Below are 16199 nucleotides of genomic sequence, written 5' to 3' on the forward strand. Positions count from 1 at the left end.
CCATCTGCCTGATGTGGGGTGTGACTGATGTCTACCATTAAGGCCTCCTCGTCAGTCAGGGGTTAATGGTGCGTCACCACCAGGGGCCTGTAGTGTTCTGTTCTGCTGTGGCTTCACTGGCAGGTGCTAATCTCACACAGTTAAATGTGCACGAGCCCTCCCATTGAGACTTTAATGGTCCTTATATATACCCCCCCACCACACCTCCCTCCCCCTTCCCTCTTTCGACAAACAAGAACCACACAACTACGTCGTCAAGACAACATAGTGTATTGCGGTTTGAAAGGCGGTGAGGGGAGGCTGATTGCGAATGGCAGAGAGATTTGTCAAAACATGTCACATGTCACGGTCCATCACTGACCTCTGGCTACCGCTGTCATCATAGCCTGTGTCTCGATCACAATTCTCCCTGTTGCCATTCCTGTAAAATCCCCCCTCGGTTGAAATAATGGTCTTTATAATCACCTCCTGTGTTCTACAGTACCCGTGATCACGTGCAATCAGTGTCTGTCCTATGTGGAAGATTCCGCTATGTACTTGCAGGAAATTGTAAGTCACAAAATGCATTTCCTGATTTGTATAATGAAATAACACCCAGTCTAAGGTTCATATGTACAGTACACTAGCTCTGGTAAAGATCATCTTCCACAATGTATTTTCTGGGATTCATCCCCAGAAAGAAGGAGATGGTTAAATTTGCTACTTATCTTCCCACTGGTTGTTTGGATTTGACAACAGCTAATCTGGCCTTAACAACAAATGCTGTTTACAATCAAATAAAGCAACCTTATATTTGGGATATGATGGGGTACGATAATTGAAGCTCATGAGGCTGTTAGAAGTCATATTCTTCAAGAATCAATTGATAAATCCTGTATTAAAATGACAGTAAATATTGCAGATTGCACCTTTAACTAAAACATGATGTTGTGCTAGTCTAGACATGGGTTGACCATCAGCACTTGACTTGAAGAGGATAGTATGTCAACACTGATCATCATCCCCTGACAGTTTACGTTTCTATTGACCCAGTGTGTCTCCAAGATGTCATGGTCAATTCATTGAATCAACCCCTATATATTGAATACTGTATGAAAATAAAATCTAGGTTTTATGACACCTATTGCTCACACTGCAGTCACTGCCCTCCATGACCCGTGGCCATGTTGCTGTCCAAAGGCATTTCTCTGACTCTTTAGCGATCAATGGAGACCATATGGATATCCCTGGGACAACAGATGTGTGGTTAGCCGGTGTTGTAAACATGCCAATAACTTCAATGATGGAGGCTAAACAGCAGAGGTCGTTAGGAATCATTCGAAATATGTCAATAATTTTCCATTTAAAAGACCGGCCACGGTGCCAATAGTCAATGTGTTTCCACAGATCCATTTCAATGCACATTAATAATCCATGTGCAATCAAGACAATTTAGATGGCAAATAAGTGATTGTGATGCTTTTTCAATGGCCACGACTTTCAGTAGGGTTGTTCAGAGCCATACAGTATTCTGAATAAATGGCTCTGGGTTCGCTGAGTTCTGTCCCCACAGAAATATAATGGCTATGTGTGTAGCATAAGAAGGTATCAATAACATGTTACAATACAGTTACAATAGGGGGACAGCTGAAGCACATTCCCCACAATCCATTCAGGCGTAAAGGCGACCTCCACTTTCCAACCAGACAACATCGGTATCCAACCAGAATTCCGTTTCTACTGGAATTCCCAAAGGAGGGTATCATGCCATGTCCATCAGTACCACTCCTCTCCACTCCCTCACCCCACTCTCAGTTAGTAGGGTGTGCACCCGGAGTGGATGAACATTTCAATTTCAATTCCTTATGTTTAAAAAAAACATTTGACCAAGACAAATGATTCTTCATGTTCTGAATCGTTGTGTGGGGTCTATAACATATCATTAACGTTATATTCAGAAAGTCGGATTTCGTAACCTAATACATCCTATAATAAGCCCTGAGCTTTGTTTACATAGCAGTGGTAGGTTTCTCCTAACAACTTTTGAGGATTTTATGTGGTCGTCGTCATCAAAATTGTTTCTGCGGGTCGCAAAAAGCTAAATAAGCATGACACGAGCTGAATTAGATGTAAAAGGCTTTGAATATAAAAAGCGTGTTATACGCTCAGCGCTCAGGTGACATTTCACAGAGATACGCTTGTTTTTGTGAGAAAAAATAACAGGAATTTTAAATAAATATGAAAAGTGTATACTAAAATATGAATATACTACCTGTCATGTCTCAAAATCAATATCCATCTTACCTCTAGATTGGTTTATGTCCTGCGACTTTGAGAAGAAAGATGACGAGTTCAACAGGAAAGTGAGCCTGTCAGTTAGCCAGTAGCCTTAATTCTCACACTGAATCCAGCCTAGCTGACGAGATGCAATTTTCAAGATTCTTTTTACCACTTTTCTTTCTCTGGTGTCCATTGATTTAGTCACCCTAATTCTGGCCACCCTACCAGGCTAAAAACACCAATAACTTTTGAATGGATAATGATAGAGACATGACCATTGATTTTCTTAGAGGAGAATGTACACTATTGACATATTAGTTTACCCATTGGTCAAAGTATGCGTTTTTAATTGGACATCTCTGTTTGGCCCGGGCCTTGATTAGCGTGGTTCACCACCATGGAAAGGTTAGAGAGATACAAATGAATGTATCAAAAGACCCCGGAACAATGCTACATGTCACGCCATTATGGCTACCATCTCTCTCCTCATCTTCTGTGTGATGAAGCCGTTCCACAGTGTTGAGGGAGGGGGGGAAGGGTTGATTAGATAGGGAGGGGGGGAAGAGAGTGGGGAGGATGTGGTGTGTGCATGCATGAGAGAGAGAGAGAGACGGAGAGAGAGAGAGAGAGAGACGGAGAGAGAGAGAGAGAGAGAGAGAGAGAGAGACAGAGAGAGAGAGAGAGAGAGAGAGAGAGAGAGAGAGAGAGAGAGAGAGAGAGAGAGAGAGAGAGAGAGAGAGAGGGGGAGGGAGGGAGGGAGGGAGGGAGGGAGGGAGGGAGGGAGGGAGGGAGGGAGGGAAAGTGATAAAGATAGTGCACAGGAGGTTGGTGGCACCTCAGTTGGGGAGGACAGGCTTGTGGTAATGGCTGGAGCGGAATTGGTGGAATGATATCAAATTCATCAAGCACATGGCTTCCTTGTGTTTGATTCCATTCGCTCCATTCCAGCCATTCTTATGAGCTGTCCTCCCCTCAGCAGCCTTCACTGAGATAGAGGGAGGGTCTGAGGCCCCCCTCAGAGTCATTATTAATATGCCACAGTGTACTGGCTTTATAGGCTATATCTTCCCCCTAGAGACTACAGCTTAATGAGTCTTTGTATATACACACACCACCTATAGGGGACACTGCTGCCTTTCCCATCTATAAAATATTCAAAACATCCTCTGCTTTCCACACTGTAATGTATGGAAATGTTTCTCTCTTTTCTCAGTTTAAAAGGATTTGTTTATCTAAATTGCCAGAGGATAAAGTGCATCGTTTTTCAAAACGTTATCATTTATTTTTCACATGGCAATTGATGGGGGGGGGGGGTTAGTTGATTGGGGGATTGTCAGGGATCGCTGGGCCATCAATCATTAGAAAGTATCGCTCAATGACAACTGGAAGGTCTCTGTCACTTTCTGACTGGCTTGATTGATGTGTTTTCAAGAGTAGGAGAGCAGGCGAGGTGTCCAACTTTCCCTGTTTCTGACGTACGGCAAAATGCCAGATCACACATCAGCTCTGGAAGTAATACGCTTTGAAATATGACAATATGTATCAAAAGAAGCGTGTTCCTTTTTCATAATCAACTGACAATCGACTCTGGACAAGGAGAAAGTGGCATCTGATTTGGACAGGCCTCTTTAAGGTTGAATGTCAAATTTAAGACGTCAGTAAATTGAATTTAGAAAACAACGTTTTCACCAAAGTTTGATACTGTACAAAGGTTATGTTTCAACTTACCAGGCTATGTTATCATGTGGTTTGTTTCCTTTGTCTTCCTCATCTGTGTGGTGTAGACAGCCATAACGCTCCACCATGCTTCTACATCTGAAATGCTGCTGTTTGGGTTCTAGGCTGGGTTTCTGTACAGCACTTTGTGACAACTGCTGATGTAAAACGGGCTTTATAAATACATTTGATTGATTGATTGATTGATAGCATGATTTTTGTAGGGGGTGTGGCTGGAGGGTGCGTGGCTGGTTGACGGCCACCTCCATCAATCAGACGATTTGCGTCAGCGATGTCCCATAGTTAGCTGTGGCTAGAAGTAGCTCCTTTAAGACGCTCTAGGATCAGCCGATACTGTGGGGAAAAAGGCCTCCGTGTCATACCTGCAAGTAAGCATTTAGTTGAATAGTATCCTGTACATACGACTAATACCATTGTGTATCCTGTACATACGACTAATACCATGTGTATCCTGTTCATACGACGAATACCATGTGTATCCTGTACATACGACGAATACCATTGTGTATCCTGTACATACGACTAATACCATGTGTATCCTGTATATACGACTAATACCATGTGTATCCTGTTCATACGACTAATACCATGTGTATCCTGTACATACGACTAATACCATTGTGTATCCTGTACATACGACTAATACCATGTGTATCCTGTTCATACGACTAATACCATGTGTATCCTGTACATACGACTAATACCATGTGTATCCTGTTCATACGACTAATACCATTGTGTATCCTGTTCATACGACTAATACCATGTGTATCCTGTACATACGACTAATACCATGTGTATCCTGTTCATACGACTAATACCATGTGTATCCTGTACATACGACTAATACCATGTGTATCCTGTTCATACGACTAATACCATGTGTATCCTGTACATATGACGAATACCATTGTGTATCCTGTACATACGACTAATACCATGTGCATCCTGTACATACGACTAATACCATGTGTATCCTGTTCATACGACTAATACCATTGTGTATCCTGTACATACGACTAATACCATTGTGTATCCTGTACATACGACTAATACCATGTGTATCCTGTACATATGACGAATACCATTGTGTATCCTGTACATACGACTAATACCATGTGCATCCTGTATATACGACTAATACCATGTGTATCCTGTTCATACGACTAATACCATGTGTATCCTGTTCATACGACTAATACCATGTGTATCCTGTTCATACGACTAATACCATGTGTATCCTGTTCATACGACTAATACCATGTGTATCCTGTACATACGACTAATACCATGTGTATCCTGTTCATACGACTAATACCATGTGTATCCTGTACATACGACGAATACCATTGTGCATCCTGTATATACGACGAATACCATTGTGTATCCTGTACATACGACTAATACCATGTGTATCCTGTACATACGACTAATACCATTGTGTATCCTGTACATACGACTAATACCATGTGTATCCTGTACATATGACGAATACCATTGTGTATCCTGTACATACGACTAATACCATGTGCATCCTGTATATACGACTAATACCATGTGTATCCTGTTCATACGACTAATACATTTATTGACTTGAACATGAAAAGGCCTCCGTGTCTCAAGGAGTCTGTCAGCTTGGTCTGGGCTGTGTTCATTGGAGCACACAACAGAAAACCTTTTAAAATGTTTCACGACGGGAAATTAGTGTTTTAAATTGGACATGTCCAGGTAATTCCTCCCATATGGCTGTGGTCAATAGAAGGGCACTATTTAAGGAATAGGGTGCCATTGGCTCTGGTCAAAAGAAGGGCACAATATATGGAATAGGGTGCCATTGCCTCTGGTCAAAAGAAGGGCACTATATAGGGAAGAGGATGCCATTCGGGACAGACAAAGAGTGTCTGAACACTACTCTGATGAACCTGTCCATCATATTCCACAGCCTCCCTCTGTCTACCTCTGTATATTACCGTTCCGCTGGCACGTGGAAGTCAACTTTATTGAGACGATGAGATATGAACAGACCGTAGTGGTACAGGAGTGAAATATTACCCTGGGACGATTCCCATCCTATATTTCACAGAGCTTTATTGAGTTGACAGAGAGAAGGTGAGCTGGCATGGATTGGAACTCCTTGCTTGTGCTGGCTGATGTATGGACACAGGGGCATATGTATATGTCACCCGCCTTGTCCCTGGCGCCGTCTCTCTCTCTCTGCATTGATTGGTCACAGGCTCCTCTGCCAACCTGCCAGAGGCTTGTTCATATGGGTTTCAGAATGTTTACAGAAAGTGGAATGTAAAGAACAGATATCCCAGTGGGCACACACTGGTTGAATCAATGTTGTTTCCACATCAGTTCAATGAAATTCAATCAACCAATATGGAATAGACGTTGAATTGACGTCTGTGCCCAGTGGGATGGCTGTCTTGCTCATACTGTGTCTAAGCCCTTGAGTATCCTAGTCACGAGTTATTTAATTCATTGTGTGAGACAGAGAAACTGTTTTGACTTCATGGCTGTGTTTACACAGGCAGCCTAATTAGAATATTTTGCACACAATGCATACTCACAGGACTCTACACACTCACAGGACTCTACACACTCACAGGACTCTACACACTCACAGGACTCACAGGACTCTACACACTCACAGGACTCTACACACTCACAGGACTCACAGGACTCTACACACTCACAGGACTCTACACACTCACAGGACTCACAGGACTCTACACACTCACAGGACTCTACACACTCACAGGACTCTACACACTCACAGGACTCTACACACTCACAGGACTCACACACACTGACACTCCAACACACACATAACAAGCTCACACATTTATACTGACTCTACACACTCACAGGACTCTACACACTCACGGGACTCTACACACTCACAGGACTCTACACACTCACAGGACTCTACACACTCACAGGACTCTACACACTCACAGGACTCTACACACTCACAGGACTCTACACACTCACAGGACTCTAGACACTCACAGGACTCTACACACTCACAGGACTCTACACACTCACAGGACTCTACACACTCACAGGACTCTACACACTCACAGGACTCTACACACTCACAGGACTCTACACACTCACAGGACTCTAGACACTCATGCATACTGAAACTCCAACACACACATAACACGCTCACACATTTATACTGACTCTACACACTCACAGGACTCTACACACTCACAGGACTCTACATACTCACAGGACTCACACACACTGACACTCCAACACACACATAACAAGCTCACACATTTATACTGACTCTACACACTCACAGGACTCTACACACTCACGGGACTCTACACACTCACAGGACTCTACACACTCACAGGACTCTACACACTCACAGGACTCTACACACTCACAGGACTCTACACACTCACAGGACTCTACACACTCACAGGACTCTACACACTCACAGGACTCTAGACACTCACAGGACTCTACACACTCACAGGACTCTACACACTCACAGGACTCTAGACACTCACAGGACTCTACACACTCACAGGACTCTACACACTCACAGGACTCTACACACTCACAGGACTCTAGACACTCATGCATACTGAAACTCCAACACACACATAACACGCTCACACATTTATACTGACTCTACACACTCACAGGACTCTACACACTCATGCATACTGAAACTCCAACACATACATAACAACCACACACATTTATACTGACTCTACACAGGCACACACGCTCCCATACAATCCTAATTTACACTGCTGCTATTCTGTTTATCATATATCCTGATGCCTAGTCACCTTCCCCTAAAACAGATCTACCTCTACCACTCCAGTATCTGCACATTGTAAATGTGGTTCTGGAACTGACTGACCATGTGTGCGTACTTCATTTCTCCTATTCTTCTTCTTCTTATTTCTTGTGTTTTGTTCTACCATGTTATTTTTAGTATTACATTGGTATTGATTACTGCATCATTGGGTTTGGAGCTTGCGAGGAAAGGCATTTCACTGTACTTGTGCACGTGACATTAAACGTTGAAACTTGATTTGGGCTGCCTGTGTAAACCCAGTGTTTGACAACGGCCCACGGTACTACACCATGTTATGTGGGGCGCCAGGTCTAACTCTGCGGAGCTTCGCCAAGTCACATGGTGTTCCACAGGAGGCTGCTGAGGGGAGAGGGGCTCATAATAATGTCTGGAACGGAGCAAATGGAAATGGCATCCAACACCTTAAAACCAGGTGTTTGATGTATTTGACACCATTCCACCTATTTCGCTCTAGCCATTACCACGAGCCCGTCCTCCCCAATTAAGTTTCCACCAACCTCCTGTGTGGTGTTCCCTGTTTGAGGATTAAGAAAGGCCTCTGCTTTAAGATGTCCTGATAAACTGTCAAAGACAGAGAGAAGAAGACAACTATGTGGTGGCCTTCACATCAATTCTCCTCCAGCATCAGGAAGAGTCACAGGAACAGGAAACCACACTCTTTCTGACAGACCCCTGACGGTTTCATCTCACTCACAATTGTAGGCCTTTCACATTTTCTCTGTTTCTCTCTCTTTTTAAAAAGGGGTTGGCAAGGTGACATTTGGAAAAGTGCATTTTGCTCTCTGCAGCGGTGGCAGCAGCCCGCAGTGCTTGTCAATCTGTTCTCTTTCCCCACACAGACGGCCCCCTTTCCTCCACACCGCCGCATAACAACCCCCCTCCCCCCTCATCCTCCTCCTCCACCTACGCCACTGAGAATGACCTCATCGGTCGACGGTCCCCACCAGGGCCCGTGGTAGCACGGACCAGAACGCAACACCTGAACCACACAGGCGGGATTTTCTCTGACCGTAACCTGACAACAGCACCCCCTTGAGAGAGAAACAAACACCTGATGTGTCCCATAGGCTTGTGTGACATGGTGTGTCACAGCATCACCACCTAGCTGTGACAGAATGACACCACTGGGTCACTTTGATTGATTGGTTTAGGGCCTGTAGTCCCTCCACTGTTTTCTACACTTTCTCTTGATTGGTCGCAGAGTGCTGTTTGATTGCTCATTCAATAGCCAAGCCATCCTCCCTGCCCTGCCTGTTCGTCTCCCCTGCGACTAATAAAGTTTTGTGTCTAGCGAAGTTAATTATTCAGCTAAATGTACCTCATTAAGTGTGTTTTTCTGTCTGTCTCGGAGCAGTATGGAGTTAGGGGAGCAATATGTGCTATTAGTTTATTATAATGGGGAATACCATTGAGAGGATAATTCTCTCTCTTTTGCAATGATCCATCCACCTCGGGCATAGAAGCCCCGTCTCTTAAGTGCCTCCGGAGCCCCAGCGATCGCTTCCTTTCCTTTCATGCATTTTTTATGTGTTTTAGAGAGAAATTATTGTTTTCGGAGCCACAATTTTGGTGCAGAAACAAACAGATGGATGCTGACAATGAGCAAGCTTCTCACGCGACACCTCTCTCTGCCATATTTCCTCAGTGCTGACAGAGGACGTCAAGGCTTCGCTCAGCTGCGTTCTCCAACCGGCTCACAGGGAAGTAAATGTCAGACATTACAGGAATTTATGTACCAAGGAAATCGGAAAATATAAATATTCATCTGACAGTTTTCTCCACAGTCACAAATAATGGAGTCCGATGGGTTTTCAGTCTGAGGAGATGGAATTCAGCCTCAAGTCGTTTTTTTCACCCAAAGCTTTTATTTGTAGAGTTTGGATTTGAACTTGGAATTTAAGAACGGCAGATTTACCCATAATGTTTTCCCTAACAAAGAATCTGTACCTTAATTGTTAGTATTGTTGTTGTTTCAGGTGGTATTAAAGGCAGATGTGGAGATCTTGAAGAAGAAACTGGAGTTCCACTCTAAAGTGCAGAAAGGTGATTACGTTTAACCAAATGGACTATTACTGTTTTGAAGGTGCACTCTCTACGGAAATGTCATTTCTCTGTCCCCTAGTGGCCACAAAATGAAATACACTAACAATAGTGGCCCATACAAAATGGCTTACGAACGCAGTTCTATTTAAGCCAATGCAGTACACTCACCAAGACCCTCTCCCCTTAGTCCTTCTTACCAGAAACAGGTGCTACATCTTCAGCTGGAATTCTGTAGTTGGTTAAAACTCAACATTATGTTTGGAGTGGAGCTCTGAAGCTAGGCCCGGAGCGGCAGCTAGCCTAGCGGTTAGAGTGTTGGGACAGTAACCGAAAGGTTACTTGTTTGAATCCCCAAGCTGGCAAGGTAGAAAAAATCTGCCCTTGAGCAAGGAAGTTAACCCCCACAATAACTGCTCCCTGGAGGCCGATGACGTTGATTATGGCAGCCCCCCGCATCGCTCTGATTCAGAGGGGTTGGGTTAAATACAGAAGACATATTTCTGTTGAATGCATTCAGTTGTGCAACTGACTAGGTTTTCCCTTTCCCAGCATGCAGATTAAGGAGGAGTTCAGGAAGCTTCACCACTTACTATGAGAGGAAGAGGAGGCCAGGATAGCTGCCCTGAGGGAGGAAGAGGAGCAGAAGAGTATGGTTCTGAACCCAACCCCACAGCAGTATAACTCTTTATTGATCTTCCAGAACCAAGTACACAAGGTCAGATCCAGAGCTTGTTTCAGGAGCGCTGATCGATGTGGCAAAGCCCCTTCGGCAACCTGCAGTTCACAGTCTGGGAGAAGATGTAGAATATGGGCCAATACAGTGAGCATTGCCGTATGACCAAACAAGCATTGAGCGTCAATAGTTATCCTGTCTAGGACTGGGGTGCCGCTAGCGGCACCCCCCCCCCCCCCCCCCCCCCACTGAAAAGCCAGGGCGCGAAATTCAAAAAAAATATTTTTTTAAAATATTTAACTTTCACACATTAACAAGTCCAATACAGCTAATGAAAGATACAGATCGTGTGAATCCAGCCAACATGTCCGATTTTTAAAATGTTTTACAGGGAAGACACAATATGTAAATCTATTAGGTAAACACCTTAGCAAAAGAGACCATTTTTTCTTTGTCCACCAACACCACTAGCTATCACCAATTCGGCTAAACTAAGATATTGATAGCCACTAACCAAGAAAAAACCTCCTCAGATGACAGTCTGATAACATATTTATGGTATAGGATAGGTTTTGTTAGAAAAATGTGAATATTTCAGGTAGATATCATAGTTTACAATTGCACCCACCGTCACAAATCGACTAGAATAAATAGATAGAGCAACGTGTCTTACCTAATTACTAATCATAAAACATTTCGTAAAAATACACAGCATACACTAATCGAAAGACACAGATCCTGTGAATACAGACAATATTTCAGATTTTCTAAGTGTCTTACAGCGAAAACACAATAAATCGTTATATTAGCATACCACATATGCAAACGTTACCCCAGCATTGATTCTAGCCAAAGAGCGCGATAACGTCAACATCGCCAAAAGATATTAATTTTTTCACTAACCTTCTCAGAATTCTTCAGATGACACTCCTGTAACATCATATTACAACATACATATACAGTTTGTTCGAAAATGTGGATATTTAGCCACCAAAATCGTGGTTATACAATGAGAAAAGTAGCCGAGCTGGTCAGAAAATGCCGTGCGCCATATTAGACAGTGATCTAGTCGTATACATAAATACTCATAAACGTGACTAAAAAATATAGGGTGGACAGCGATTGATAGACAATTTAATTCTTAATACAATCGCGGAATTACATTTTTTAAATTATCCTTACTTTTCAATACAGTTTGCGCCAAGCGAAGCTACGTCAAAAAAGATGGCGTCCTAAGCCACTAACATTTTTCGACAGAAACACGATTTATCATAATAAATTGTTCCTACTTTGAGCTGTTCTTCCATCAGAATCTTGGGCAAAGAATCCTTTCTTGGGTCTAATCGTCTTTTGGTCGAAAGCTGTCCTCTTGCCATGCAGAAATGCACATTGCGTTCGGCATGAACTGGAACGGTGCCCAGAGATTCACAGTGGCTCAGAAATAAATGTCCCAAAATCGCACTAAACGGATATAAATTGCTATAAAACGCTTTAAATTAACTACCTTATGATGTTTTTAACTCCTATAACGAGTAAAAATATGACCGGAGAAATATAACAGGCTACACTAATGCTTGGAAAAACAGTAGGTCGGTATCCTCCGCGCGCATGACGCACCTAGAAAAGAGGTCCTACCTACAGGATTTTTTCATTTATAGTGGCTGTGATTGGGCAATCGATACCGTTCAAAGCGTCATCATGTAAAGGCATCCAGGGGAAGACGTAAGCAGTGTCCGTATACTCATAGGAATAACAGTGGCCTTAAAACTGACTCCAGAACAGGGGCCAAAATGTGTGAAATCTGACTCCATGTCAGGGAAATTGCTGTAGAATGAGTTCTGTTCCACTTAGAGACAAAATTTCAACGGCTATAGAAACTATAGACTGTTTTCTATCCAATAATAATAATAATATGCATATTGTACGATCAAGAAGTTTGTAGGAAGCCGTTTCAAAAATTACACGATTTCCATAAATAGTGACAACAGCACCCCCTAGCCTTAACAGGTTATTAACTAAAGAGTCTCTGTTCTCTCTTTGAAGCTCCTGTGTTTCTGGACCCCAATAATGCGAGCCAATAAGTCATCCACAGGCTGCTGAGGGGAGAACGGCTCATAATAATGGCCAGAACTGAGCAAATGGAATGGCAACAAACACATTTGATACCATTCCACTAATTCCACTCCAGCCATTACCACAAGCTCGTTCTCCATCATTAAGGTTCCACCAACCTCCTGTCATCCTGTCTGAGGATCTGGGCCTGGTTTCCCAGTTGCAATGTATCTGAAGCATTACCATGATTGTACCAAATGCATCTTTATTTAGTGTTTCCCAAACAAGCATGTAGAGACAGCGTTCGCTAGGTGCATCGTTAGACCATGTGTCGATACTGATAGGATCCAAAGAAAAGTAGCGCTGCTCTGGGATCAGCTTTCTCCATTCAAATCTTACCTTCACATTAGTATTATTCCCCAATACTGACGACGGATCAGTTCCTAGAGAGATATTACCACCTATGGCTGCAGATATTCTAATGCTTACCCTATAGTAATGCACCACATCACAGATTGGGCACGTTGTCACACATCATGAAACACATTGAGGCTAAAATTACAGACAGTAGCCTAGTCGCAAAATGTAACTCAATTGATTGAACATGAAATTGATTGAAATATGATTGAAATAGCCTATATAGGGCCATGTAGCCTATGTCTCTTTTAATGCAGTCATCTCAGTTTTCGTTAGAAGCATCATTTTATCCTTCACTTGTTTGTAACAATTGCAAAAACTTTGGCAACTTTGTATTTGGAGTCAACTTCGTTCTGAAGTTATCGGCAGTCACATCAAACAGATAGCCTAAGCATCTTGATTCTATGCTTATTAACGGAGATCTTCTGCAGAAGGGCAAAAAAGGGCAACAAAAAAAAGCCTCCAACGTTGCATTTTGGCTGCTCTACGAGTGGTCTAGATCACTCTTAGATGTGCGAAGGTTTTTAAGAGCCACGTTACTGATGAAGGCTACTAAAGATACATATTTACAGAAGGTTATAATTAGGGTCTTAATGCTACGAAGGCTCTGGGAAACAAGACCCTGACCTTTGCCAGTGACTGTCAGAACCAACAGCTTCCTGACAACCCAGAGAGGTTGAAAGAAAATGACTTGGGATACGGACAATTCCGTATTTTTTCTGCCGTCCTGGGATCTGAAGGCTTTAACTCAGCTAGGACAGTGAAGAGGGTTAACGTTACCTGGGTGGTCTCTGAGTCTATCCACAGAAAATGAGTTGTAAAGAGTGGCGATAACAGTGTATTCTGGTGTATAAATTGTACAAACAACTGAGACGACGAAGCAACATACTTGGAAATGCAGGAACCTCTAATCACCTCGGACATGTACAGAAACAGTTGGGGAAGATCTGAGTGCAGCTGGACTGGGACAAAGGAACACTGTCTTTCTCTGATCCCGATGAGAACACACACCTACACACGTTCACACACACTTTCATTAAGAACGGCTTTCCATACATCGATGTGGGGACGACCCACATCTAAGGGTCTTACCTGTGAAGGCCTTTGGAAACATGGAATAGCACAGCTACAGCTGATACCAACAGTGGGACACCACTTGCTTGTGATTAGGGTTGCAAAGGTAGGGGATATTACTGGAAACTTTCTAAGTTAACCAGTAAACTATCATAATTTGGGTATCTTTCAAGGATTTATGTAATCTATCACTAGACATCACAGGCGTCTGTAATAATCTCTGGCCCTCAGTGGAATAAATATGAAATCATTGAATAACACAATTTTTATCAATAAAAAAATTCATGACAAAGCTATAAAACATGATCCTAAATATAAACCATCAACTTAGTGAATACCATTGGTGTTTAATATGAGGGTTTAGTATGAAATATCTATATTACATGTTTTTACCACTGCCACCAGTTTGACGCCAAAACTTGCATTTATTTGACTAAGTCAATATGTGTTTGTTGTCAATGTTTCGACGTCAAACTGGTTGAAAGGGTCGCAGAGTTAGTTGAAAATAATGCTATTTTCTCTTCATTAATTAGGCTATTTTTTATTTCTCCTTTATTTAACCAGGTAGGCCTGTTGAGAACACGTTCTCATTTACAACTGCGACCTGGCCAAGATAAAGCAAAGCAGTGCGACACAAACAACAACACAGAGTTACACATGGAATAAACAAACATGCAGTCAATAATACAATAGAAAAAGTCTATATACAGTGTGTGCAAATGAGGTAAGATAAGGGAGGTAAGGCAATAAATAGGCCATAGTGGCGAAATAATTACAATATAGCAATTAAACACTGGAGTGATAGATGTGCAGAAGATGAGTGTGCAAGTAGAGATACTGGGGTGCAAAGGGGAAACATAAATAAATAACAGTATGGGGATGAGGTAGTTGGATGGGCTATTTACAGATGGGCTATGTACAGGTGCAGTGATCTGTGAGCTGCTCTGACAGCTGGTGCTTAAAGCTAGTGAGGGAGATATGAGTCTCCATCTTCAGTGATTTTTGCAGTTCGTTCCAGTCATTGGAAACAGAGAACTGGAAGGAAAGGCAGCCGAATTGGCTTTGGGGGTGACCACTGAAATATACCTGCTGGAGCACGTGCTATGGGTGGGTGCTGCTATGGTGACCAGTGAGCTGAGATAAGTCAGGGCTTTACCTAGCAAAGACTTATAGATGACCTGGAGCCAGTGGGTTTGGCGACGAATATGAAGCGAGGGCCAACCAACGAGAGCGTACAGGTCGCAGTGGTGGGTAGGATATATGGGGCTTTGGTGACAAAACGGATGGCACTGTGATAGACTGCATCCAATTTGCTGAGTAGAGTGTTGGAGGCTATTTTGTAAATGACATCGCCGAAGTCGAGGATCGGTAGGATAGTCAGTTTTACAAGGGTATGTTTGGCAGCATGAGTGAAGGATGCTTTTTCGTGAAATAGGAAGCCGGTTCTAGATTTAATTTTGGATTGGAGATGCTTAATGTGAGTCTGGAAGGAGAGTTTACAGTCTAACCAGACACCTAGGTATTTGTAGTTGTCCACATATTCTAAGTCAGAACCGAAGAGCATGCATTTAGTTTGACTTGCATTTAAGAGAATTTGGAGGCCACAGAAGGAGAGTTGTATGGCATTGAAGCTCGTCTGGAGGTTAGTTAACACAGTGTCAAAAGAAGGGCCAGAAGTATACAGAATGGCGTCGTCTGCGTAGAGGTGGACCAGAGAATCACCAGCAGCAAGAGCGACATCATTGATGTATACAGAGAAAAGAGTCGGCCCGAGGATTGAACCCTGTGGCACCCCCAGAGGTCCGGACAACAAGCCCTCCGATTTGACATACTGAACTCTGTCTGAGAAGTAGTTGGTGAACCAGGCGAGGCAGTCATTTGAGAAACCAAGGCTGTTGAGTCTGCCGATAAGAATGTGGTGATTGACAGAGTCGAAAGCCTTGGCAAGGTCGATGAATATCCCTGTGGTTATGATATCGTTTAGGACTTTGAGCGTGGTTGAGGTGCACCCATGACCAGCTCGGAAACCAGATTGCATAGCGGAGAAGGTACGGTGGGATTCAAAATGGTCTGTGATCTGTTTGTTAACTTGGC

This window comes from Salvelinus namaycush, chromosome 38, assembly GCF_016432855.1.
Source record: "Salvelinus namaycush isolate Seneca chromosome 38, SaNama_1.0, whole genome shotgun sequence".
Taxonomy (NCBI): Eukaryota; Metazoa; Chordata; class Actinopteri; order Salmoniformes; family Salmonidae; genus Salvelinus; species Salvelinus namaycush.